The 27,858-nt window shown below is 35.0% G+C and overlaps 2 pseudogenes across 1 annotated transcript; one reads left to right on the top strand and one right to left on the bottom strand.

Annotated features, from left to right (window-relative positions):
* The first annotated feature begins 65 nt into the window (after positions 1-65).
* LOC149540810 (2-methylene-furan-3-one reductase-like) lies at positions 66-26,895 on the top strand (annotated as a pseudogene).
* LOC149540811 (2-methylene-furan-3-one reductase-like) lies at positions 12,831-14,276 on the bottom strand (annotated as a pseudogene). The gene is made up of 3 exons (XR_016356444.1): positions 14,058-14,276; positions 13,466-13,949; positions 12,831-13,243 (listed from the first exon to the last, which is right to left on the bottom strand). The product of XR_016356444.1 is annotated as a 2-methylene-furan-3-one reductase-like (transcript).
* Positions 26,896-27,858: the final 963 nt, after the last annotated feature.

Below are 27,858 nucleotides of genomic sequence, written 5' to 3'. Positions count from 1 at the left end.
TACCAGACATAAAATTGTGTTGGCTACGAGTACGCAAAGACATCAACCACCTTCTGCGAGTAGAAATGGTGAAGGCGTGATTTTACAACGAGTACGGATCTGTAGATGTCCTTCAATTTGGGGAAATCGAAGCTCCAAGCTTTGGCCAGGCCAGGTCTTTGATGAAAATTACAGCACAGGACAAAAAAGAAACTAAACAGGAGAGAAAGTCATAGAGAGGAGAAGCCATGGAGAAACCCAGAAAATGGGCTCTGCTGAACACAGGCCCAGTCCATTATATTTATAGATAAATATATATTAAATGCCATTTACACTGTAGGAGGAGTTAGCTGGAAAATGAAAGGCAGTTGGAATGGACGGTGGAAGACGGCTGCACATGTTGCATGTGTGTTTCTGGAGTGTTCTTTGGTCTGTGCCGACCAAGCCTGAGATAATTAATTTAACATCTAACATCCCTCCATAAATTAATTATCATATTTTTTCTTTCTTAGAAATCCCTCCATAATCTAGAGATGATGGGTCCTGGCCTTAAGCCTTGTTAGGTACCCATTTACAATCAATTATCAAATGCTTTCACTCATCTTGTTTCCCTCATCATAATCACTCTAGGTTTTGTACGGATTACCCATAACCGATGCAATCTCAAAGTGGTTTTAAGTTCACCACAAACTTCTCAAACATCACACAAATGGTTTCAAGATCACCATAAACTTTGTACTCAAATGGTTTACAAACCAAGCACTCATTGGTTCTAATGACCACGAATCATCACTATGGGGAAACTATCACCACTCTGGGCCTTTCTTTTTTGTACCTGCATCAAACTAAATATTGAGTCCATATAAAAAGAAATCCATCTACCGAGATACATGGGTACCCAGCCGTTGTACTCGCCAATTCTATAGGAATCCTTTTCAGATACATGGTTCATCAATACATTCAGTCAAACTCTAAGGTGTCGGGTACAACTGATAATGCACCCCATACATTCATATAGCCCATTAACAATCATTACTAATTCAATTTTCATCACTTGGTTGGGGGATATCAATGCAATCAACTTCTATTACATGACCACTATCAAGAACATCATATCCTTCACAATTAGACAAACAAATTCTCACTTCCAATCCCAATACTTTTATCCAATCAGCACACACACAGACCTTTGCACCATGACAACAATTCTAGCATGCCATCTCTTTTCATAATGAATGCTAACTCCTACAAATGACTTATAATACTCTACACATATTTCAAATAAAAACACATAATAAAGTACTCTTAATAATAACAAAATTAGCTTTCACTTTCAACTTTAGCTTCCTTTTTTTCATGGCTTCTCTCTTTCTCATGGCACTCCCTTGATATTTTCTTGTCACATTAGAAATATGTATGCAATCTTTGGCTCTCCCGCTTGCACAAAGTTGCTCCACATCCCACAAACATATGAATAAGAACTTGACATTCCCGCATTAATAGCAATCCAACACTCTTGAGTTGCTTCAAAGCAGCAATGCTTCTTTATTTTTTATTATCCACTCCAATTTCACACATTTCCAACAATATCATACTTCCAATTTTCTCTTCCTTCTAGCAATATCTTTCTTTAGCACGAGTTATCCTTTAACACAATATGCTACCTCGTTAACTGTCTACATCACAAATCACATTATTTGCCCAAATACACCACCAACCATCTTCCATTCAAAGACAATATCAATCATCTTTCACAATGGCTTGAACATTCACTCTCACACATGATAACAATCTCTTTTGAGGAAATTTCTTTGGATCTCCTTTGCAACACTTTTTTCCACTTTCAGCTCACTTAACAAATTAGCATTCACAGAACTTCAATCCAGCTCCATAATGGGCAGCCTTCTCACAAGACATTAGCAATTGTATCACAATATTTTACTCATTGCTCTCTCAAGACTTTTGGATCATTTACCATAAGCTCTGATACCATGATGAAAATTATAGCACAAGACAAAAAAGAAACTAAACAAGAGAGAAAGTCATAGAGAGGAGAAGCTATGGAGAAACCCATAAAATGGGCTCTGCTGAACACAGGCTCAGTCCATTATATTTATAGAGAAATATATATTAAATGCCATTTACACTGTAGGAGGAGTTAGCTGGAAAATGAAAGGCAGTTGGAATGGATGGTAGAAGACGGCTGCACATGTTGCATGTGTGTTTCTGGAGAGTTCTTTGGTCTGTGCCGACCAAGCCTGAGATAATTAATTTAACATCTAACAGTCTTGATTAAAGTTCGTGCAGCTGCTCTCAGTCCTGCGGATTACAAGATTCACCAATATGGCGTCCTACACACCACCGATGCCCCCTTTCGTGTATGCTTCAATCAAAACCTGGTTTATTTTTGTTTTTGGAGTTGATTAATTTAGAAGCACATAAAATATATTTTATGTCTTTTGTTTGGGGTCTGTTTGGCAAATGGTACCAGGGTGTGACATGGCAGGAGAAGTTTTCAACGCGAGCGAGGGCGTGTCGAAGTTTAAGAAGGGCGACGAGGTTTACGGCAAAATCCAAGATTTCAAGGTAGGAAATCCGAAGCAGGTGGGCACTCTGGCCGAGTACACTATGGCAGAAGAACATCTGTTGGCGTTCAAGCCCAAAGATCTATCTTTCGAGGAAGCTGCCAGTTTACCGCACTAGAAGCGTTCGACACGGTTAATTTTCAGAAAGGATAGAGCGTGTTTAGTGTGGGAGGCACGGGCGGAGTGGGCAGCCTGGCGATCTAGCTAGCGAAGAATGTATTTGAAGCTTCTAGAGTTGTCTCCACTTGCAGCACGGAGAAAGTGGAGTTCGTGAAGAGCCTGGGGGCGGATTTGGTGGTGGATTAGACGAGGCAGAGCTACGAGCAAGTAGATGAGAAATTCGATTTCGTTTTCGACTCCATTGGTAGGGTTATGGTTTAGGGTTTTAGATTTTTTATTTTCGTTTCCGCTAATAGTTTTTTTTGTTTAGACGGGATTTTGAAGAAAGGGATTTGAATTTTTGTTTTTTATTTTTATTTTTTGTAATTTACAGGCGAATCTTTCAAGTCTCGTGTGGTTGCGAAGGAGGGGGGAAAAGGCAACGACACCGGCTACGGTGCAGCATATATGCACCTAGCCGCTGCCCTGGCCTGCCCGTCCCAGTGACCTCACTGTACCATCCTGTAACAAAGTATTAATACATTCTATGTTTATTTCTGACACATTTGCCATGTCAGTAAATATGCCAGTCACCGTCCGCAAAGTAAACTTTTTGACTGTATTCAAATATTTATGTTGTTTTAAGTACCATCGCTACAATTCTTTTTAGTATAGTAATAAAATAAATTTTGTTTAATTAAAGTCAATTGATTTATAAAGTTAATAGATTTATAAAGTTAATAATTATGAAAAAAATATTATTTAATAATCTATGACAATGAAATTTTAATTTTAAATGAAAAAACTGAATTTTATAAACTTTCAAATAAAATCATTTATAACCTGAATGAGAATACATATATATCTTCAAATCTTAATATCTTTTTTTTTTTTAAAAATTGTGGAATTGATAGATAAAATGCAAATTTCTAAATATTATGGTTGGATCATTCTATCAGGTCTCTCCATGAAATAGAGAAATTAATTATACAAACTCATTGATTATAGAAATTTATTGTATGCTATGTAGAATATATAACATGAATAAATCAACAAGATAAAAGGTGTTACAACACTCAAATACACAACATAAGAAAATAAAATGGAATGATATACGAGTTTTCATTATATTATATAAAAGAGGCTAAATTATATTTATTAATTTTTTATCCTTTTTTATTTTAAATTATTATTTTTTACCTTAAAATCTCTTATAGAAAACTTAAATGTTTTAAAATGCATTATATTATATTATGAATTTAATAAATAAAGTGAAAATTTGGTTAACTAGATTTATAGATATAAATGAAATCATTCAATAAAATTAATGTTATTTCTCATTTTCTCTGATATTTTAAAATTTTGAATTTATTCTAAAAAAAATTATTAATGAAAAGAATAAATAATATTTATTTATTAATATAATTAAAAAGATTTTTTTTCTAATTATATAATAAGAGTTTAGAATTAATAAAATTATAATCATATTATTTTAAAAATTATTACTAAGTAAAGTTATACTAAAAATAAAAATATTACTAATAATATAATTTAGGCACCGCTACACTGCAACATATTTGCACCTAACCCGCTACCCTTGCCTACCCATCCGACGACCTCGGTGTACTATCATTATGTCCTTCGCTGACAAAAATATATTTATGTTGCCCTCCAAAAAAAATTAATTTTCAAATTGAATTAAAACTCACAATACTTTTAAATTAAAAAATCTAACCTTTTAAAAGTATAGATGATATTTGGTTTTAAACTAAATATTTTTAATATATTATATGGTTTAGTAGGGTGCATAGTGGAAGTTAAATTATAAATTAATAATTTTTATTTGAATTTATGGAATGATAAATTTAAATAGTTTTTAAAAATATTTTAACTAAAAATTATAGATTTAATTTTTATTTGAATATTTAAAATTATAGATAAGAATACATTTTATTTAGTTTTAAATAATTTATTTAATAATAAGTTTAAGATCTTACTTATTTTTATCATTATATAATAGTAAAATAATAATATTTTTTTAGAAAAAGTTAAATCTATATATGTAATAAGTCAGTTTTTATAACTATGAACACATTTCTTAATTTTTTCTTTCTCACTAAAAAAATGCAATGGCTTGTAATGTAAATACTAGTATAGAAAATTTAGAATTATCCTTATTCAAATATTAATTATAAATTATCCATTTCAATTAACTAAATAATTATGATTCTATATCAATAGAAAATTAATTGTTTTTAAAGAGATAATCATAATTTTAAAATTATTTAAAATTAGAACAATTTTTTTTTACTTGTCATTCTAAATATATATACAAATATCATCTATAATTATATGAAAAGTTTGATTAAAGAAACAACGACTCTCTACCTTAAATTGGGAAAGAGACGTAGAATTATCAAAAGAGGATATTGTAAAAACTTACATTCTTGTGTGATTTCTTTAGAAATAATATGATCTTTAGAAGCTATTAAAAGAAAAATATATATTATTTTGAAAAAACTTAAATAAATGAAGTTTAACAATAGAATACTTACAAATATTTTAATTTAAACAATAAAATAAAAAATTTGACTTCAAATAGTTTATCTAAAATAAATAAACATACTTTCTAAAATTACCATTTCGAATGTATTATTTTAACTTACCCATCTATTTATGAAAATTAAATGCATACAAGCTAACATAATCTTCAACACCATTTTGATTAAAAGTGATATACTAGGTCACGTTCATTAAGTGTTGTAGGTTTCCCTATTTAATATTTTTTTGACATTGTTTGGCACACCATAAGATTAGATTTTAAATCTTGTAATATCAATATATTACAATTGAAATCTAATGATTTAAATTGTATTGTGTTTGCATATATATATATGTGTGTGTGTGTGTGTGTGTGTGTGTGTGTGTGTGTGTGTAGACATTACAATATGTTACATTTTGTTAGTGAAAATGAAAAGTTTAAGAAATGTGTTCAATCGACGATACTTAAAATTGACTTATTACATATATAAATTAAAAGTAAATGAAATGTATTGTTATCTATAATTTAAAATATTCAAATAAAAATTATTAACTTATAATTTAAGTTCCACTATGCACTATGCATCCTACTAAACCATATAATATATTAAAAAATCAAAGTTTAGTTTAAAATCATCTAAGTATCCCATGTAAACTATCATCTGTAATTATAGTAAAAGGTTTGGTTTTTTTAATTTAAAAGCATTAACAGTTTTAATTCATTGCAAAAATCAATTTTCTTGCACGACTGTATAAATATATTTCTGTCAGCAAAGGACAAAAGGACAGTACAGTGAGGTAACCGGGACGAGCAGGCTAGGGCAGCGGCTAGGTGCAAATATGTTGCACCATAGCCAGTGCCAAAGGCAATGGCTACCTAGCCAGTTAAATATACATGACCGGATGCCCATGCATGGCCATAAAAGTTGCCGTACTTTGCTCGCTGCAGCATACTATCAGATTTGCTGACACCGAATATTTTTGTAATAAAATAGTGAAGTTTCTTTCTTATGCATATTAAGAATACAATATTAAAACTAATAAAATAGTAAAATTTCTTTCTTGTGAATATTACCTTACCGTTTTTCAATATAGAATAGAATGAATTTTATTTTGTTGTTTTATTAGGTATATTTAAACTTTATCTATTTTATTTAGATATTTAATTTTTATTATTGATTCTACTATATAGAACAACATACACTTAAATTGATTTTTAACTATATTTTGAATTTTTTTAACAAGTCACCGTACTTTTGGTACTTTTGTCTTCTGTCGCATACTGTTGGAGGTGATTCTACTTGGCACCGGCTACAGTGCAACATATTTGCACCGGTCGGGCCCCTCCATCGTGGCACTCCATCCTTCGGTCAGAGCAGTCAATAGGTGCAAGTAACAACGTCTGTTAATTCCAACTTTTCCGTATTCTAACTCTATTGTATGTTATCAGACACTGCCCTCCACCATCCCCTTGCCTTTATTTTGGCCCCTTATTCTTCGCACCTTACTTTTTTAAAATTATCATTTTTAGATTCTCCACTAAAGTGTATTATTTACATTGTTGTTAAAGTTTATATTTACAGTGTATATTTAAATTATATTTACATTGTTCTATAATTTTAAAAAATTATGTACATAATAATATAATAAATATTAGTTATTTTAGACAAGTAAATAGAATTTATATAGTTGTGATATTGCTATCAAGATTTAACTGTGTGATTGTGAGTCAAACTCATTGACCCATGTTTCATGAGTAGTGATTCAACATGAATCCATCTCTCATGAGAATAAATGGAAGACTTAGCACTCATTGGATCTAGGTGATGCTCACAGGGGTGAAGCTGATCAATTGATAAGTGGGAGATAATTTTCACAGCAAGTCAAATTTTGATATTGCTATCAGAATTTATATATTTTTATTATAATAATTATATTGTTAATTTTTTTAAAAAAATATATAGTAATATAGAAATAAAATAATTGTTGTTTATTTTATAGAAGTAATAAGTGTTTTAAAGAAAAATTAGTTGTTTGAGAGATAAGATTAAATCAATTGATTATTATATTATGAAATTCAATTAATAATTTAGTACATTAAAAATAAATAAAAATAGCATAATTATATTTAACATATTTAAGATTTCTAGCTGATTTTGAAAAAGAAAATAATTTTAAAATTTGAAATGAAATAGTTTAAAATTAATAATTATAATAAATAAATAAACAAAATTTAAAATATTTTATTTCTTTTATAAATACAACATAAAAATACATATGTTTTCAAACTTGTTTATTTTTTAACATAGATGTTTATGTGTTGTCTCCATTGTCATGTAACATTAAATGTTCTCTTAGCTCTCTCATCCTAATGATGGATCATTGAGTATGATCCAAAATGTTGATACTGTTAAAATAACACACAATCGCACCTAGAAGCATACATAGAGTTCCACATTTATTTATTAAACTTATTTAATGACAACAAACTAAGAAAGTATCAATTTTTTATATTCCTCTCAAGATTTAAGTGTGTGATTTTGAGTCAAACTCATTGACCCATGTTTCATGAGTAGTGATTCAACATGAATCCATCTCTCATGAGTATAAATGTAACAGTTAGCACTCATTGGATCTACGTGATGCTCATAGGCGTGAAGCACCAAGACTTTCTGAGAGGTCACCCATCCTAGTACTACTCCAACCTGAGTGCGCTTAATTACGAAGTTTCCTCCATGGAAATGATCTCTTACTTATCAAGTATCAATTTTTTGTACAAAATAATTCATAAGACAACCATGTTGAATATAATTTCTTAGACAATTAACCTACTTAATCATTTCATTTTATATATTCTATATCTTGTCATCTTATTTTCTTCTAATTAAGAATGAGAAAAATTACGTGATTCTTAACCATATAAAATGTTACAAAAAAATTGCTTAATTTGACCATGTTATTCATAACCATACACATATATGTTACTTCAACATTTGTGTTATTCCAATACTAAAGTTGGATCAAACGTTACATGCTAACTTTAATCAAATAACACATGGAAAGTTCAAGACAACATAAATATATGAAGATGATGAACAACTATTTTACCAAAATATAACTCAAAACATCATAATGCTTTCACTATGAGACAAAATCAAATCCCTTGTAAAAGCACAAAATCAAGGATGTAATATTTGGATGATAAAATAATACAATATGTTTTAAAAATTCTTCATAGTGAAGCTCTTAGTCTCGACTTATATTGACCTCTCTTCTAATTGGAACCAATTTTATCACTTCGATAAATTTACAAAAAGTGTTGATCACCATCCTCCATATAAACATTATCAACACCTGCAAATATATTGTGTTAATAATAAAATTCATTTTCAAACTAAAGACACAATCGATTAAGTTCATTTCGTATTTTCCTTACCATCTCTACTTTGCATTATGTTCATTCTTACTATTGTTTGATTAAGATCAATAAAATATGGTTGCATGCTTTTTTGAATTTTTTGTTGATCATCTAATTCAAATAAAGCATTAACATTTAATATATATCATCAATAAATTTAAAATATAGTTGTCAATTTAATACTCATAATTATGTTTATTTCATAACTTCATTACCATATCTAGCTTCTATTGCATCATTTTTTGTTGATGCTTGATTAGATTCAATAGAATCTGGTCGCATGTATTCTTGATTTTTCTGTTCATCATCTAATCTTGCAATAATATGAACATTTAGTATGTAAACTTTGGAAAAATAAATTTACAAACTAAAGACTCATAATTCATTGATTTATATAATGTCATTAACATGTCTAGTATTTATCACATCCATTGTTATTAATGTTTGGTTAAGATCAATAGAGAAGGGCAACGTAAGTTGTTGAGAATCTTGTTGATCATCCAAATCTACATAATAAAAACCTATATTTAACATTTTAACTTATATAAAATGTCCAAGTATAAAATTAATTTATGTAAATAATCTAAACAATATTAAAATTACTACCTACCTACAATAACTTGTTCAAAGATATGGACAGGGATAGTATTGATCATTGATGGTTGATCTCTAATAATTGTATCTTGTACATATAGAAGTGGTTAGAACTATGAACCAAGTATTTTATTATAAAAGTAACAAAGACACTTAATAGCTAAAAGCTTACCATTTGGAAACTTCACTTCACCAATTGTTGTATGGTTTAAATCAATGGAGAAAGGTAATTGACGTCGTGGAATACTTTCTCGATCACCCAAACCTACAATGACATATGATTAATACATGAAATAAAAATAAGAATTATTGCTATGTAATTACAAAAATATTTTTTCTTAAAAATACACTCACCTTGTTCCCTGATAATATCTCTTTCTTCTTGAATAGCTATATTTGAGTGATTTGTACTCTTTTTCTTTTTCTTTTTCTTTTTGCATCCTATAGAGGGGAACTTGAAATTTTCATTCTCCTCAACTCTACTATTTATGTTTCTAGACAGGGATTTATGCTTTTTGTGAATGGAATGACTTTTTTCATTTTACTTGGACTAAACCATGGTGCTATTCGTCTCATAGATATGTTATCTGAGCCAAGGATTGGTTTAAATTTGGAAGTTGAAGCAAGAGATGCATGAATTTCTCTAAATTTGTCAACAGATTGACTAAAGTTGTCTTTGTCATAATCACTAGTTGGTAAATTTTTGAGCAATGAATTTAAATAATCAGCAAATTTTTGAAACTTATCATTGATAGTAGTAGATAAATTCCAACTATCTACAATACAAATGTAATGAAAAAGTCAAAATTACTGATAAATATTGAAATTTCATTAAAAATGATAGTTTTGAAATTTACCAGTTTTGTCACCTTCACCAACGTTAATCTCAAGCACATCTTGATTTCCAGAAAGTATACAACCATCTACAATTGAAATATTACGTAATTAATGTTGAGAATCATAAAATCATTTAATATTTAACTATAGAGATTATATTGATCATTACCAATGACATTAATGTCATGACTCGATCTTCCTATGACTTCCTCATCATTAACGACCAATGGAGTAGAAGCTTCTGTAATTTTAAATGAGACTAATATAGTTAATGTAGATTTTTTTTAATAAAATGTAAATAAATTAATGCTAAATTTTAAATGATACTTACCAACAACTTTATCGTGTGTGTTTCTCTTTAGAATATATAAGATCTTCAACACATGCTTGCATGTGTTTCCTCTTTTTGCCCATTCACAATCACACACATGCAAATTTGGTCCAAAATTCCTTACGAAATACCATTTTGCTGGAATAGTTTGACTTCTAACTTTATATGTGTTTGGTAGTTGGTCATCTTGATAGCAATCAGTATCTAGTATTAATTTTGATCTTTCTAATGCAATTATGTAATATCTTTCCTTTTTGAAGTTGGTTAAAAATCCAAATTGTTCCAAATATCTTTTATTTTTCTAGAATGGCTCTACCCTATGAAGAAGTGCATAGATGAGCCAATCCATTCTTCTTGTGCATTTCCTAGAACGATCACTTAGATGTTGAATCTTGATGTGGGAGTGATATGACTCTATCAAAGCATTAGTTTCTTGATTTGCATGAGGGAAGCTTCAAAACTTTTTGCCCACATCGCTAGAAAAACAAACATGACATCTTAGCATATAGAATAATAAATTTAAATTATATAAATTCATAATAAAATATAAAAGATAATCTTGATGGTCCTACCAATGCGACTCTCATCATGGGACCAATAATTCTAAAAGTAATTAATGAATTTTGTCTCTTCTTTGAATTCTTCTATGAACTTCATTATCAAATCAGTAATGGCATCTTCATTTTCATCCATTGCATACATTATCTCACCCAGTCTATCAAATATTCTTGTTCCAGCATCTTTATTTTTAACAAATCTGGATTATATACAACAATACAGAGTTATGATGTTATGTATGTGATTTTTCATATATTCTAATAAAATATTAACTTACTTGTACACATTCTTCAACCACGCCCTATGCACATGTCAAATGCATAAGACACTTAAAGGATAATCTACAAGACAATTAATTATCAAAGTTCATAAGTAGTATTCTAAAAAAAAAATTCTTAAATTGGAACTTGTTTATGCTAAAAATTTGAAAACATATATCTGTATAAACTAAACATTAAAAATTTGCATTCTTCTAACTATAAACTAAGGTTGGAGAAAACCTTATTGCTTCAATTTTGGTGCTAGCATCATCTGTCATGAATGCATTGACATGCCAATCTTCTCTATATTGTTTCCCTCTTTTATAAATTTCTATTAGCCATTCATTTATATCCTCAACTTTACTTCTTGAGGATATGACCCATGCAACTGGTACACCGGCTTCTTGTTCATCAAATACAAGCAAAGTATAAAGTTGATACTACACATGAAAAAAGCAACGATATATTAATTTTTTAGACAAATAAAACTAATGGCTAAATTAACATCCATAAATAAAATTAAAAGTGTTCTACTCACACAGTATTGTTTGTTGAGAATGTAGAGTCCATCACAATAATTGAATCATGTGAATATTTCACCATCATCTCTTGCATCCATGGTGTTTGGATGCCTATGATAAATAGAATATTTTTTTTATTTTTTGGTGTTTTATAAAAAAAGAAGTTATCTTTCTCCTCTATATGCCACAAACATTCACTTTTTGCATCATCTTCATTTTTTTGTGAACGTAGGAAACGTACTCTTTTCCATGCATTTAACACATCCTTTCTTAGCAAACAAGTATCCCTCTTATTCATCAACTTTGTCAAATCAGAATTTAGGTAATGTTATTCACATATTATGTCAATCCCCATGCCCATCAATAGTAAGGATTCAATATATGATTTACATTCAGTTGATAACCTTGGTGCAAAACTACTCCTTGGATCACCAAAAGGGTCATTTTTTCCATGACAAAATTCACCATTGGCATCTTGATGACTAAATTCATTATATGTAATTATTGCAACATCTAGTCTACCATACATAACCCTAACATTAAAATGAGTTTGACAACCCCTTTTTTGAGTAAAAGTGTGACTTCTTTCCTTGCTTTTTGGTGCATTTCTTTTTTCTAGTGGCCCAAAAGCACAATGATAATTGTTTAAACATGTGAAAATATATAAATCAATGGATATAAAAAAAAGTCACATGCTTAATCAATTTATTAAAGCTAGACAAACCTTGAATACATCTTTGTGGCATGGTTAGTAGGTTCTATCAAATTACTCTCCAAAATCCTTTTACGTATAAATGTTGTTTCAATACTATCCAAGAAACCTTCCCCTTTGACAAAGTGAGGGAGCCTCTCAAAAGGGATAGCAGCACACCAATCTATTTGCTGTTTACTATCATCTCCAATAGGTGTCCATTCAAGTTCACAACTTGAGAAATGACTTCTTTCATTTGGGATGTCTTGCACATCTAACTTGATAAGTGATTTCCCCTTATTCTTTCTACCCATCCTAAATTTTTTTAATATTGTTAGTGACCCTTAATATTGTTTAAATATGTAAAAAAGATTTTATAGTGGTACCATTAAATCTATATTATAATATCCCCAACATTATTTTTTACTTTAATTAAAATTATTAAAATTATTTTTTACTTCACACTATAGTGTGCCCATTGCACACTAAGCTGCGATACATAGTCGTTTGCTTCTCAGCGACAGTCTGCTAATTTTTCTATGCGTTGAAACAAACGCCGCTCATTCAGTGGAGGATATCACAATCTTCCCTCTCGCTCTTCCGCTCTCCAGGTATTTGAACGCCTCCACAACATCAGAAAACGAATACGGGCTCTTCGGATCGATCACAGCCTTCACTTTCCCGCTCTCAATGAATTTCCCCAGCCTTTCCAGATCGCCACCAATGGGTTTCACAATCACATTCACTGCTCTCTGATGCGGCGGAAATGTTGCAATGTCCACAATTTTACCTTCCTCCTTTACAACCACGTGAGATTTGAACGATTCACCTGTAAATAAAAAAGATTTCGAATTTTGTTCGTCAAACCCTTCTACGATTCTCAGAAACACAAATAACAAATTGAAACCCTAACCCTACCTATGGTGTCGAAAACAAAATCAAACTTTTCATCTACTTGCTCGTAGCTCTGCTTGGTGTGATCCCGTCCAAGCTAAAAAAATATTATCCGGAACGAAAATAACAAATCTGAAACCCTAAACCCTAACCCTACCAATTGTGTCGAAAACAAAATTGAACTTCTCATCCACTTGATCGTAGCTCTGCCTCGTATAATCCACAACCAGATCCGCCCCTAGGCTCTTCACAAACTCCACTTTCCCCGTACTACAAGTCGATACGATTCTGGAAGCTTTGAAAATGTTCTTTGCCAACTAGATTGCCAGGCTGCCCACGCCGCCTGCGCCTCTCACAATAAACACGCTCTGCCCCTTTTGAAATCCAACGGTATCAAACGCCTGCGACGCGGTTAAGAGCGCAAGCGACAAATTGGCGGCTTCTTCAAAAGACCGATTTTTGGGTTTCAACGCCAACAGATGTTCTTCTGCCATCGTGTACTCAGCCAGAGTGCCCAACTGCTTACTGTTTTCCCTAGTCCCATCATGAATGTCGCCGTAAACATCGTCGCCCTTCTTGAACTTGGACACGTCCTCGCCCACGTCAGCGATGACCCCGGCCACGTCACACCCCGGCACCACCTGCCAAATCGACACCAAACGAAGAGGAGATTTTAAAGAACTTTTTAATGAATGAAATCTTATACAAAAACTTTAAACCCTAAATAAAAGAGGTTCTGGTTGATATACAGGAAAAGGGGCATCCGCGCTGCGCCTCATGCCATCTTAGTGTATCTTGTAATCCTTCGGATTCAGACCAGCTGCGCGAACTTTAATCAAAACCTGGCCTGGACCTAAGCTGGGAAGTGAGATTTCCCCAAATTGAAGGACATCTACGGAGCCGTACTCGTTGTAAAACCACGCCTTCACCATTTTTACTCACAATCAGATGATCTCTTTGCCTAATTAACACACTTTTCAGACTCGGATGTAGTAAAGGAACAAGGCGGATCTTATATAATAATCGCATTCATCCTCTATACCGAGCTCTACGTAAGCAGTGATGACACCGCAATGGAAAAATTGTCAACATAAATTAATTACACCACAAAGTATGGTCGGCACCGACCAAGATGTTTCTAGAGGCGGCCATCCTTCCAACTGCCAACTACTCTTATTAAAAACATTACCAAACTCTTCTCTAGAATACTCTGTACATTCAGCTATAAATAGACTGGCTGGGCCTGGAGTTTTGCAGCGCTCATTTCCTGAATATACTGCTGTGTTATTTTCTCTGTGTGTTTTTCATGGTATCAGAGCCATGATTAATGATTGGTGAATGTTTTGTTTTTCTATTTGAACTGAAGGAGATTGTTGTTACAATCTACAAGCTGCTGTTGGAGTTGAAGTGTTTCTTTGAACTGTTGGCATTGGCATTGTCTGAGAGAAGAAAGATAACGTGCTGAAGAAAGTAGATCTGTTGCAACCATTCCTGGAGGAGCAGAAATTATTGTTGGTCAAAGAGTACATTTGAATTTCTAAGAGGTACGTATTGAAAGATAAAAGAGTATAGTGTTGTGTGGGGCTGTAATGCTTATTGTTTTAATATAGAGCTTTCTCTATTCTATTGTGCCGCCGAAATAAGCAATGAACTATCGAATGTCTCTTTAAATCTGAAGTTGTTAATGATCGTTTGGTTATTTCAAATTTGTGAAGAGATTGAGTAAGTTTGTTCATGGTAGTGGTGTTGATGAAGAGTTATTTGAAATATTGAAGGATTAAGTTGTTGTGTGGGACAGAATTGGGTGCCATTTATATTGTTATGGTTATCTATCTTACTGTGATTTTTCAAGTGCAGTTGAAGTGTTGAATGCTCTTGTGATTTAGAAGATGCACTAATCCTTTGTTTGTTTAGATATGTTTGTATGATTGAGAAGTGAGCGTATCTTTTGGAAGATACAAATTCTGTATGCTTCAAAGTGTGTGGATGTATATCATTAAGAAATGTTATTAAAGATTTATTGTGAAGAGATTGATAAGAATAGAAAGTGGGTAACTTTGTGTGGAAAAGATGAATTTGATAAAGATTTTTATTTAAAAGTCCTTGTTTAATAGGTTCTTAAGAAGGCCAATATCAAGGCATGGTCTTTGCTAGATACTTGATGCTTATGTGATTGAGTGCATGTGTGTCGGTAATTGATTGGAATTCAACTATGACTGCCAATGAGATGTCTAGTCTTGTGGTTAGTGAAAAATTGGATGGATCAAATTATGCTAATTGAAAACGTGAGATGGAGTTAATTTTACAAATGAAAGATTTATGGGAACTAGTCAAAGAAGAAGAACCTAAGGATCAAGATAAACTTGATAAATGGAATAAAAAAGATATGAATGCACGTGCTACACTTTTGTGGCAAATTAGTCTAGGGATTAGGCCTCATGTTCAAGGTCTAAAAACAACAAAGGCAATATAGGAAACTCTACAAACAATGTATGAAAGAACAAGTAAGTTAAAAGCAATGGATATTAAGAGGCAATTAACTCATTTGAAAATGAAAGAAGGAGATAGCATGAATGATCATATTGCTAGATTGAAAAACCTAAGAAATCAACTTGCAATGATGAAGGTTGAGTATGAAGATGATGAAATCATAGAATTTTTAATTGAAAGTCTTCCAGAGGAGTATAATAATTTCATTCGCACTTTAGAATTAACTGACAAATTTGAAAATATAAAATTGCAAGAAGTTTATGGTGCTTTGTTAAACGAAGAAGAAAGGCTTCACAAGTTTACAAGTGAGTCTAGTAAGAGTCAAGCATTTGTAGCTAGAGGGAAATACAAGAATTATAATCAAGAAAGAACATATCAAAATCAAAGACCTAATCAAGGGAATCAATATAGAAATTATCAAAGACAATGGTCTCAACAAAGAGATAATCAAAATAGGCAAAATTATCAAAGGCCACAAAATGAAGGGAGAAATTACAATAATAATCTCAAAGGAGCAAATACTGTCAAATGTTTTAAGTGTGGAAAAGAAGGGCATAAAAGTGATCAATATTTTAAGAAATGGCAAAAAAGGTTTAATCAAAGAAGGCAATCAAATTTTGTTCAAGAAGAGGGTGATCATCATATAATGATAGCTTCTTTGGCTGCTCAAGGTGATTCAAGTAATGCATGGTATATTGATTCAGGAGCTAGCCAACATCCAACCCACAACAAAAATATTTTTAGCTCTTTAGAAGCGACAAGAGGTGCAAAAATATTTCTTGGTGATGATAGTTCACATGACATAGAAGAAATAGGTACAATTTAAATGAAAGGTAATGATGGTAAAAATTTAGAGATAACTAATGTGAATTTTGTACCTAGGTTGGCTAAAAATCTTCTATCAGTGAGTCAAATAACTCAACATGGATATAAGGTGGAGTTTTATTCAGATAAGTGTTTAATCAAGAATATTAATGATGGATACAAAATAGTTGCTAGAGGAGTTGAGAATGATGGATTATATAAATTTCAAGCTAGTGTTGCTAAGAAGGCTTATATCACTACAAGATCATCCTTAAGTGAGTTATGGCATCAAAGGTATGGTCATTTAAATTATCAAAGTTTGGCTATGCTTTCAAAGATGAATATGGTTAATGGATTACCTTGGATAAAATTAAATACAAATGTGTGTGAAGGATGCATGGTTGGTAAACAACATAGAGACACTTTTCAGAGGTCTAGATGGAGAGCAAAGAAAAGTCTAGAACTTATCCATAGTGATTTGTGTGGTCCTATGAATCCAACATCAAAGGGGGGGAGCTAGGTATATCTTGACATTTATTGATGATTTTTCAAGAAAAATTTGGGTTTATTTCTTGAAACAAAAGGATGAAGTGTTTAACAAATTTGAAATATTTAAAGCTCTTGTGGAAAATGAAAGTGGAAATAAGATCAAGAGAATTAGAACTGATAATGGTGGAGAATATGTAAACAATAGGTTCAAATCATTTTGTGAGCATCATGGGATCAAAAGAGAGATGACTATTAGATATACTCCTCAACAAAATGGTATTGCTGAAAGGAAGAATAGGACTTTAGTGGAAATGGCACGTTGTATGCTACAATCTAAGAATCTTCCTTTGTTTTTATGGGCTGAAGCTATTAATACTGCATCTCATGTTTTGAATAGATCTCCCACAAATGTTTTGCAAAACATTACTCCTGAAGAAGCTTGGAGTGGAAGAAAACCTAATGTTAAGTATTTTAGAGTGTTTGGATGTGAAGCCTATGCCCATGTACCAGATGAGATTAGACAAAAGAAATTTGATAAGAAAAGCATTAAGTGCACCTTTGTGGGGTATGATGACCAAAGGAAAGGATATAGGTTGTATGATCCTAGTGTAGAAGATGTGTTTACAAGTAGGGATGTCAAGTTTAATGAGGGGTTTGATGATATGAAAATATCCACTCCTATTCCACACGTGACCATTAAGAATCATGAAGATCCTAATGATTTTGAAACTGGTGAAAGTTCCAAGGAACCCTTTGACATGGATGAAGAATCTAGTCCTTCCCCAAAGACCAAGAGTATTCAAGAAATTTATCAAAGGACTCATCAAATTAATTATGCTTTAATGACCACCATAATGAAAACTAATGATCCTCAAAAATATGAAGAGGCCAAAGGAAAACATGAATGGGAAGAAGCTATGAAAAATGAGTATGATTCTTTGATAAAGAACAACACTTGGGAATTGGTAGAGTTTCCAAAAGGTAAGAATGTGGTTAAGAATAAGTGGGTTTATAAGACCAAGTTCAAGTTAGATGGGAGTATTGAAAAACATAAGGCAAGACTTGTAGCCAAAGGGTATTCACAAAAAGAAGGGATTGATTACACAGAAACTTTTGCCCCAGTAGCAAAGATTAGTACTGTTAGAGTTACTATAGCATTAGCAGCTCATTTTAAGTGGCCTTTACACCAAATGGATGTTAAAAATGCATTTTTGAATGGTGAAATTGATGAAGAGATTTATATGACTCAGCCACAAGGATTTCAAATACAAGGGAAAGAACATTTGGTTTGCAAATTAAAGAATTCTTTATATGGTCTCAAACAGGCTCCAAGGGCTTGGTATGCTAAAATTGATAAATATTTTCAAATTCAAGGCTTCCATAATAGTCAACATGATCCAAATTTGTATGTGAAGGAATTTGCTAGTGGTGATATCATAATCATTGTGCTTTATGTTGATGATCTTATTATCACAGGACATAGCATGGATAAAATTAGTAACATAAAGTTAAGCTTGCAAAATACATTTGAGATGACAGATCTTGGTTTTTTACACTATTTTCTTGGTATACAAGTATGGCAAAAGGATGATGGATTTTATCTTTCTCAAACTAAGTATGCCCTAGACATATTGAAGAGGTTTCAAATGATAGATTGTAAAAGTGTATCTACTCCAATTGCTCCGGGGTTGAAATTAAGCAAGGACATGGAAGGTGAAGATGTTGATCCTACCTTATATAGGCAATTGGTTGGTAGTCTTGTATATTTAACACACACTCGTCCTGATATTTCTTTTGCAGTTAGTGTGGTTTCCAGATTTTTGAGCTCACCTAAAGTCCCACATTGGATAGCCGCTAAAAGAATACTAAGATATGTGAAAGGGACTTTAACGATGGGCATCTATTATTCATTTCATGGAGATATTTCCCTTATTGGCTATTCAGATTCTGATTGGGTAGGGTGCATGGATGATCGTAAGTCCACTACAGGTTATGTTGTTTATCTTGGTGCAGGTCCCATTTCTTGGTGCAGTAAAAAGAAATCTACCATAGCTCTATCCACTACAGAAGCTGAATATACTACGGCAAACGAAGCAGCAAAAGGAATCACTTGGCTATGAGCTATTCTATCAGTTCTTAAGCAACATCATGCAGGGCCTTCTCTACTTCTTTATGACAATCAAAGTGCCATATCATTGTCTAAGAATTCCGTGTTCCATGCTCGCACCAAACATATTGAAGTTTATCATCATTATATCAGGCATCTCCTCCAACAACAGGTGATTCATCTTCAATATTGCAAGACAGAGGACCAGATTGCTGATTTATTCACCAAAGCTTTAAGTGAAGCCAAGTTTGTATCTCTTCGACATCTTTTGGGCTTAAGAGTAGTGACATAATTGTCTCATGGTTGTCATTCAGGGGGGATTCTTATGAATTCCAACCATTATATTTAAGAGATAATAGATTGTAAATGGGTACCTAACAAGGCTTTAGGCCGGGACCCATCATATGTAGATTATGGGGGGATATTTACATAGTAGATATTTAGTATAGCTATTGTAATTAATTTAGGGGGGATGTCAACATAAATTAATTACACCGCACAATATGGTCGGCGCTGACCAAGATGTTTCTAGAGGCAACCATCCTTCCAACTACCAACTACTCTCATTAAAAACATTACCAAACTCTTCTCTAGAATACTCTGTACATTCAGCTATAAATAGACTGGCTGGGCCTGGAGTTTTGGAGTGTTCATTTCCTGAATATACTGTTGTGTTATTTTCTCTGTGTTTTTTTCAAAAATGGAGAGATTGAAGAAAAGAAAAACATAAATTTCAATCAGTCATTGAATGTGGCGATCAAATTGAATGTACAAAAAATATCAGACCGGGAAAGAATTGAATGTTGATTGGGAAATCCTTAGGATTTTTTTATTTTAAGGTTAACATTTTGATTGGGAAACCTGTTCAGATCAAATATCAATCCAAATATTTTATCAGCTAATTAGTATTTGATCAGCAAAGTATTGAACATAAAAATATTGGAATTAATATTTATTTCAAAAAGTAAGAGCGTCATGTTGCACGTCGATATGTTTTTCTAATACGGTTCATCAAAACAATATCGTGCATAACGAGTTCTAAGCGTAGTAGATATTCTTGTTTGACCTACCAATCCAATTGAAGAGGATAGCAATTTGGTCACACCGTTTGAATGGCATGGGGCATACGACATCCAACCCGAACGAATTTCGTGGCTGGATAGCCACTGTCGTGGTATCCAGGTAGTCATTTCCCCCAAGGTGCGATTTGACGAACTCTTTCCAATGGCGAGAAGAAATCTCTAGATGTCATCATAGCTTGTAGAATTGTCTTGACTTGCAGCATGGGGAAAGTGGAGTTTCTGAAGAGCCTAGGGGCGGATCTGGCAGTGGATTATACAAAGCAGAGCTACAAGCAAGTCGATGAGAAATTCGATTTAGTTTTTGACTCCATTGGTAGGGATAGGGTTTAGGGTTTCAGATTTGTTTTTTTTTTTTTGATGAATAGTCCTTTTCAATTAATAAAATTTACTAAGATTACAATTCATTAAAAAGGGTCGGAGGATACAGGATCACCTCGCGAATGAGTTCAATCGGTCGAAGCCGGAGCAAACAACATGGCCGTAGCTAGAACCTATAGACTATTCATAAAAAAAAAAACATTTAGAACAACCTCATGCTACCAAGGCAGTACCAGTAGAGGGAGGAGGATCATCTTTATCAGGAAATCCCCACGCATCAGTGGGATTGTGAGGCGGACTAGGAACAATCTAACCGTCAACAACATCCGCAGGATCTGGGGTAGTTGCAGTCTCCGCATCCTTCTTGTCTGGCCGCGGAGGAGAAATTGCCAAGGTTAGCCAGGGAAACTTGCCAGAGTGCGCTCGTCTAGGGAGAGGAGCTGCAGACTAGCCAGAAGCCCACCCAGGGGGGGAGCCGGGGACCAGCTAGAACCACCACGTGGTGGGGAAGCGGAGCGACGCCTCCAACTGCCATGACCACTACTAGGAGAGCGGTGGCGGGGACCCTGGGAGTGTGGCGTGTGCGAATGGCGTCCAGAAGACTAGCGTCTGGAATGGCGACCGCGAGATGAGGAGGCATCAGCCAAGGCATCCGGAGGCATTCTGGCAATGGTACAAGGAGCATTGCCCTAGTGGTTTAACAATTCTTGTAAGTGGGCAACCTCTAGGGCAACTTTATTAGCTTGCACCTGTATCTTCATAATGACATTGTTACAAATGCATGCCTTAGTGTACATTGCAATGTTAACATCCAAAAAACTGTGAGTGATACCAGTAGCCGGAGTCAAAGAATAACCCATTTAAGATGCAGAGGTATAGCCTGTTCCAAATCCTCCAACGATAGATCCAAATAGAGTTATTAAGCTTAAAGGCTACGGTGGCAGCTTAAGACCCGTTCCAGGTCCAGTGAATAAAACTACATTCCTATCTTTCCATAGAGAAAACAAAATTTCCATCCTGAAAGTATGCCAAATCTGGGAAAACTTTTGAGGAAATCTGGGGGAATCACCCAGCAGGATCATGTGCCGTGAAAAATGTTCGGGCTTGAAAGGCTTGAAAAAATCATGGATCCAGTGCCAATAATTCTGAGCACATTTGCAAAACCAAAAAATATGCAAAAAGGACTCAAGTTGGCCACAGAAAGGGCATCTAGGATCAGGAACCCCAATGTGCTTGAGCCAAGGCCCCAAGGGAAGACCTTGGAAAGCAAGGTACCAAGCAAAGTGAGCAATCTTAAGTTCTGTAATGGCACTCCAAATGGTGTCGAACTATTTTCTCCATTGAGAAAGTGAAGAATGCAAATGTCACCGTTGATTAAGCGTGTCCACCATCGGAAGGTGGGGCGAAAGCCATCTGTATCCCATATTGGGCTTATAATTGGTAAATGGAGTGGCAGGAAACCACTTCCAATCATACCACCAAGGTCGAACAGACTGAATCCCCACTTTATAAAGTAAGTGCACAAGGATGGAAGACAACAGAAGCTCATAAGTACAAGGCGGTATTGAAATTGCATATCCTCCCAAGACCTGAAATTCATGGTGACTCTTGAAAAAATGTCCTTAGTAGTGCGAATGCCATGTTTATAGAAACGCAGAGCACTGGCACCTTGAGTCTTGGCAAGAGGAATACCCTGGAAGGCAAACATGGGAGACCACCAAATGTTTTGCTGCTTTAAGGACAACCCATTGTGGAACTCATTAGCAGCCCAACGAAGCCAAGGTTTAACAGCTTCCCTAGCTTTCCAGATGCTCTTTATAATGAAAGAGCCCTGTATGACCACTGGTTCTCGCATAGTGAGAAGGGTCTGAAAACCAATTCACTTCCACGCTGGTCTATTAGCAAGGAAGCCTGAAGAGATGCAATGCCTGACAAGAATTTTCCAGGCTTCATCTCTAGAAATAGCTCTGATAATCCATTTAGCACAGAGGGCAAGGCCCTACTTCTGAGTGGAAAGCAAGCCGAGACCCCCAGATTCCCTTGGGAGACAACAGAAATCCCAAGAAGCTCTGTGAAAACCATGATGGTTAGAACCAGAGGCGCAAAGAAAATCTCTGAGCAAACGTTCTAATTTGAGATATGAAGCTTTGGAGGGAGCCCAACAAGAAGAATAAAACACATGGGTGGAAGCCAAAATCTTAGAACAAATCTGGAATTTACCAGCAAGAGAAAGCGGCTTAGTGATCCAATAATCAAGCTTTTTGTTAATCTTTGTAAGCACAGCATTCCAAAGTTCCACAGGGGAAGCCTGGAAAGCAAAGGGAATGACAAGAAAGTGGAAAAATTCTCCATGAGTAACCCATTTTCATTGGAATTGGCTGAGCCAAGGTGGAGCTGGAAAAAAAGATTGTCGGTAATAGAGCGTTTTATGCCATTGAATGGCAGAGCCAGAGGCTTGAAAAAAAGTGTCAAGACAATTTAAAGCATTTTTGATGTTTTCTTCATCTTCAAGAAGAGTGAGAAAAGAATCATCAGCAAAATGACCATTGACTAACTGGGAGGAAGAATCAGGCAAGGAAATGCCATGGACCAGCCCAGAAGACACACAGTGAGCAAGTAAATAACCAAAACCTTCGGCAGCAAGGACATAAAGCGCTGGAGCTAACGGACAACCTTGTTTGATGGAACGAAAAAGTCCAAAAGCTTCATATTGCAAATTATTGATGGTGATGCAAGCATTAGCGTCACCAAAGAGCATCTCCACGGACTGAAGGAAATTGGGACCAAAACTCAGAGCCTGAAGCATAGCCAAAATGAAAGGCCATTCAATGCGATCATAGGCTTTAGCAAAATCTATCTTTAAAAAGATAGCTTGCTGCTTGGACTTACGGGCCCATTCCATACCTTCCTAGACAGCAATGATGTTGTCAAGAATATACCTAGATTTGATGAAGCTAGTTTGTTCAGGCCGCACAATTAGAGGAAGCATATGGTGGATTTTGAGAGAGAGCGCCTTAGCAATGATCTTATAAGACACATTCAGGAGGGTGATGGGCCTCCAGTTGCAGATGTCCTCAGGATCACCAGCTTTAGGTATGAATTTAATATTGCCTTTATTTATGATCGCTCCTAAGCTTTTAGAATGGTATGCTTCAAGATAGACTTTGTGCAAATCAGGACCAATTTGCTCCCAAAGATGTTTGTAGAATTCACAAGGAAATCCATCAAACCCAAGGGATTTTTCATCTGCCATGGAGTAAGCTGCCTCTTTAAGGTCTTGGAGGGAAAGAAGTTGCTCATAGAAAGCGCGTTGCTCAACCGCGAGGCGGTTTGGAGTAACAGTAATACACTTTCTGAGAGCCTCCTCCTGAGCAACCGAATGGCCCTACGAAGCAAAAATGTTCTCATAGATGAAGAACAAAAGCTTGCAGGATGTCTGGCAGACTAGAAAGAACATCAGTTCCCTGTTTTATCTTTTTATTCCCAATATTGGTATGATGGGCTCAGAGAGCTTGGAAGAACTCCTTTGAGGCTTTGTCGCCAACCTCCAACCAGTGGAGACGGGCTTTGATTTGAGCTCCTCAGGCAGCATAGTTATCAACAATTTTCTTTTCATGGCAAAGCTTGGCAAGCTGAAGTTGCAGATCCACATCAAAGGGGTTGAAGTTGAGCACTTCAGAGGCTTTTTTGAGGGCAAGGGTGTTGGCTTCATAAGATCATTTTCTGAAAATTGCCAGCTGACGCCTGTAGATGCGCAAAAAATGACTTGTTCTGGTAATGGCATCATTCCACCATTGAATCCAACCTCGATGGGAATGTGGACGTGGTTCCAAATTCTAGACACGTTGTATGTGGGAGATAGTGGAGGCATGCAATAGCACAGACGTGTTAAGGAAGAATTGAGACTTAACCACTTTGGGGACAACTGTTTGCCAAGAAATGCCAAAATAAATGGGATAGTGGTCTGACAACGTCACATCTGTCAGGGGAGTGATAGGTAGATCACGATCTTCAGAAAAATAAAAAAAAGATTGCATCGAGATCATAGCATGATCAAGACGTTTTAATATGCGGTCAGGACCAGCTTGAAAATTGGACCAAGTGTGCCAAGCCCCATTATCATGATGACAGCTAGTATTGGGATCAAAGAGGCCCAATTTATGACACATGTAAAACTAGGCTTCTCTTTCCCCAGCTGTCCAACGGAACTTAGGTAGAATGCCATCTTTGTCAGAAGCCACTTCAACTATATTGAAGTCCCCACACAGGACCCAAGTAGCTGGCGGCAGGTTGTCAGCAAGCCAAACCCACATTTGTGCCCTTTCCACAGCATCATTGGAGGCATAAACATTAATGACTCCAAAAGAATGATTGTTGATGGAAAGAAAAAGCCGAATAATATAGTGTGTGGGGTCAAAACCGTGTGAAATAATAGCAGAATGAAGGCGAGGTGACAGGAGAGTAACTACACCACCTCGGCCAGCTTCATGCTGAGAAGGAAACATGACGCTATCCTGCCAAATGACGCAGCATGCAGCAGAAAGAATGAAACCATAAATCTTAACTTCTTGCAGGCAAAGAAAATCTAAATTCCCAAGTCTATAATGGGTATCCCAGACATAGAATTTTCTAGGGAGGTCTGTAAGACCTCGAACATTCCAAGAGAGGAAGTTCATGAAAAATATTCCATATCATCCTCGTCCTCGAGAGAGGAGTAACTATTCTGCAAAAAGGTAGAAACTGGGTGAAAGTCAGACGGGAAATCCTCTGGACTTACAGCCTGCCATTTGACCCCTGATATCTTCGCACATCCAGGAGGACTGCAAGAACACCTTGTTCCTAGTGGTACTATGGAAGAGACTGCAAGAGGAGAATGAGCCCTAGCCAAGGACGAGGTCCTGGTGGTTGCCTTAATCCCCTGCGAGCCAGCAGGGTTTGAAACCTGCGAAACCGAAATCGGTGCAACAGAAGCCGCTGGCGTCTCCATGCTAGTAGGCACTGATACTTCTATGGAAGTAGGAGGAATCGCGGTTACAGCCGCATAGGATGGCTTGGGGTCCAAAGGATTCAAGGCAGGCTTGCCTTTGCGCCCAACAGTAACCCATTCTTCTTTTTTTCCTTCGACCTGCTTGACAGGCGTCGCTTTAGGCTGGGGTTTGACCCTAGGCATGGCCAAAGGGCAGTCCCTGATCTTGTGTTCCGTAGGCTGGCACCTATAATAGGTGTTAGGTAGGTTCAAGTAAAGCACCTTCTTTGCGAAGGTTTGAGTGCCAATCTGGATTTCCACTGAATCCTTGAGATCTTTAGAAAGATCAACTTCAATGCAAACACGCTGCTGAGGGCGAGCATTAAAAAATTTCTCTGGCTCCTTGGTAACAACTTTGCCAAGGGCTTGGGAAATAGACTCAATAAAAGGCTAGCAGGGCAAGGGTAGACCTAGGAATTCAACCCAAACAGGAACCCTAAGCTTTTTATCGTCTGAGACAGAAAAGTCTCGGGACCATTTTTAAAAAACAAGCAGAGAGGAATGCACAGACCAAGGGCCGTTGGTAAAAATCGTGTCATCTTGCAACGGGTTAGCGAAATGAAATAAAAAAACCTTTTGTAAGGTTTTGCACGACGTCAAGGCAGACGCCATGAGGAGTCCAGCTTTTGTTAACCCATTCTCTGAGCATAGCTTCAGGGGGGGTCCTACCAACAAAATACCCTATCAAGGTATGTTGTTCTAACCAGTCACATGCAGCATCAAATTCTTGCAAAGGAAGGACAATATCAAGATTACCTCATGGAAAACCTTCGAGACAAACTTGCGCGGGCGTTTGTTCGATGGCAGTGCCATAGCAGTCCAAAGTAGCAGCATGAACTGGTTCACCACTGATTGGAGCCATTATATCCTAACCTAAAGCTCCCACAGTAAATGCGGTATGACAAGTGCCAACAGAAGGGGAGTGCAAGTGATTTTTTAAAAGTTTTTTTTGTTTGGACGAGATTTTGTAGAAAGGGGTTTGATTTTTTGTAATTTACAGGCGAATCTTCCAAGTCTCATGTGGTTGCGAAGGAGGGGGGGGGGGAATAGTGAACATTGCATCGTTTCCTCCGCATCAGAGAGCAGTGAATGTGATTGTGAAGCATGAAGGCAGTGATCTAGAAAGGCTAGCGAAATTCATCGAAAGCAGAAAAGTGAAGCCAATGATTGGTCCAAGGAGTCCATACTCATTTGCAGATGTTGTGGAGGCATTCAAACACCAAGAAAGCGAAAGAGCAAGAGGAAATATTCTCATCTCCCCCATTGGATGAAATGAATGAGCGGTATTTCTGTGTTTCAAAGGCGTAGAATGTTCTTGAAAAATGCATCGTAGTGTGTAAGACTAACTTGAACGTACATAGTTTGGTATGGGATGTTATAATAGTATCGAAGCCGATTTGGTATCTCCATTTCACCAGAGTCGATAAAAGATAAATAAAAATAATAATAACATAGTTGGGTGTGTAAAAGCTAAATATTACGTCTACCTACAATAACTTTGTACAACCAAACCAATCGCACCTTGGTGTGCAATGGATATATCAAAGATAGAATACATATTTTATGAATAAATCTATATATCTATATTTGACTCTAAATTTCTAGTTCTTGTCGTAGGCACGAAATATAGCATCCACTAGATGTTACATTTTTCTTATTCAATGAACCAATCAAATAAGAGAATTCTCTTTTAGTACTATTTTAGTATAATGTTTGTATATTGAACTATCATTTTTTTATTGCCAAAATTCTATATTTATTCCCTATTTGTTTAATCGTACAATGAACAGTCTATGTTGTGGAATGACTTTTATTTATCTTTTCAATTGGTGCTCCATTTTGTAATAATAGAAATAGTGGATTCAAAATGATAGCTATGAGACAATGCAATCCTTTGAATTGTGTGTGATCTATTGGTTGTGTTGGGAGCAATTGTATAGTGCCAAGTGCAAATATATATTATATAGAAATAGGCATAAAGGAATGTGGTCAACTCCTTTCAAATTTGTTAGCATTTTTTTTGGCTTGAGTTGTCTTGATCGATTTATTCACATTTAATGTTGGTTGTCAGCAGTGGTACAGATTTTGAAGACAACGAAATCTTTTTTTGTTTTAAAAGTTTGTTTTGTCAGTAAGGTGATTAAGTAGAATTCATTATTTTCCCATAGGCAATAGGTTCAAGCTGTTCGATAATTCATTTTTTTCTTTTTCAAGTGCCATATGGTAGGTGACAT

This window comes from Cupressus sempervirens, chromosome 9, assembly GCF_028749045.1.
Source record: "Cupressus sempervirens isolate cs-2001-9-10 chromosome 9, ASM2874904v1, whole genome shotgun sequence".
NCBI classification, from domain to species: Eukaryota; Viridiplantae; Streptophyta; class Pinopsida; order Cupressales; family Cupressaceae; genus Cupressus; species Cupressus sempervirens.
The sequence above is the reverse complement of the archived record's forward strand: the minus strand, read 5'-3'. Positions and strand labels throughout refer to the sequence as shown.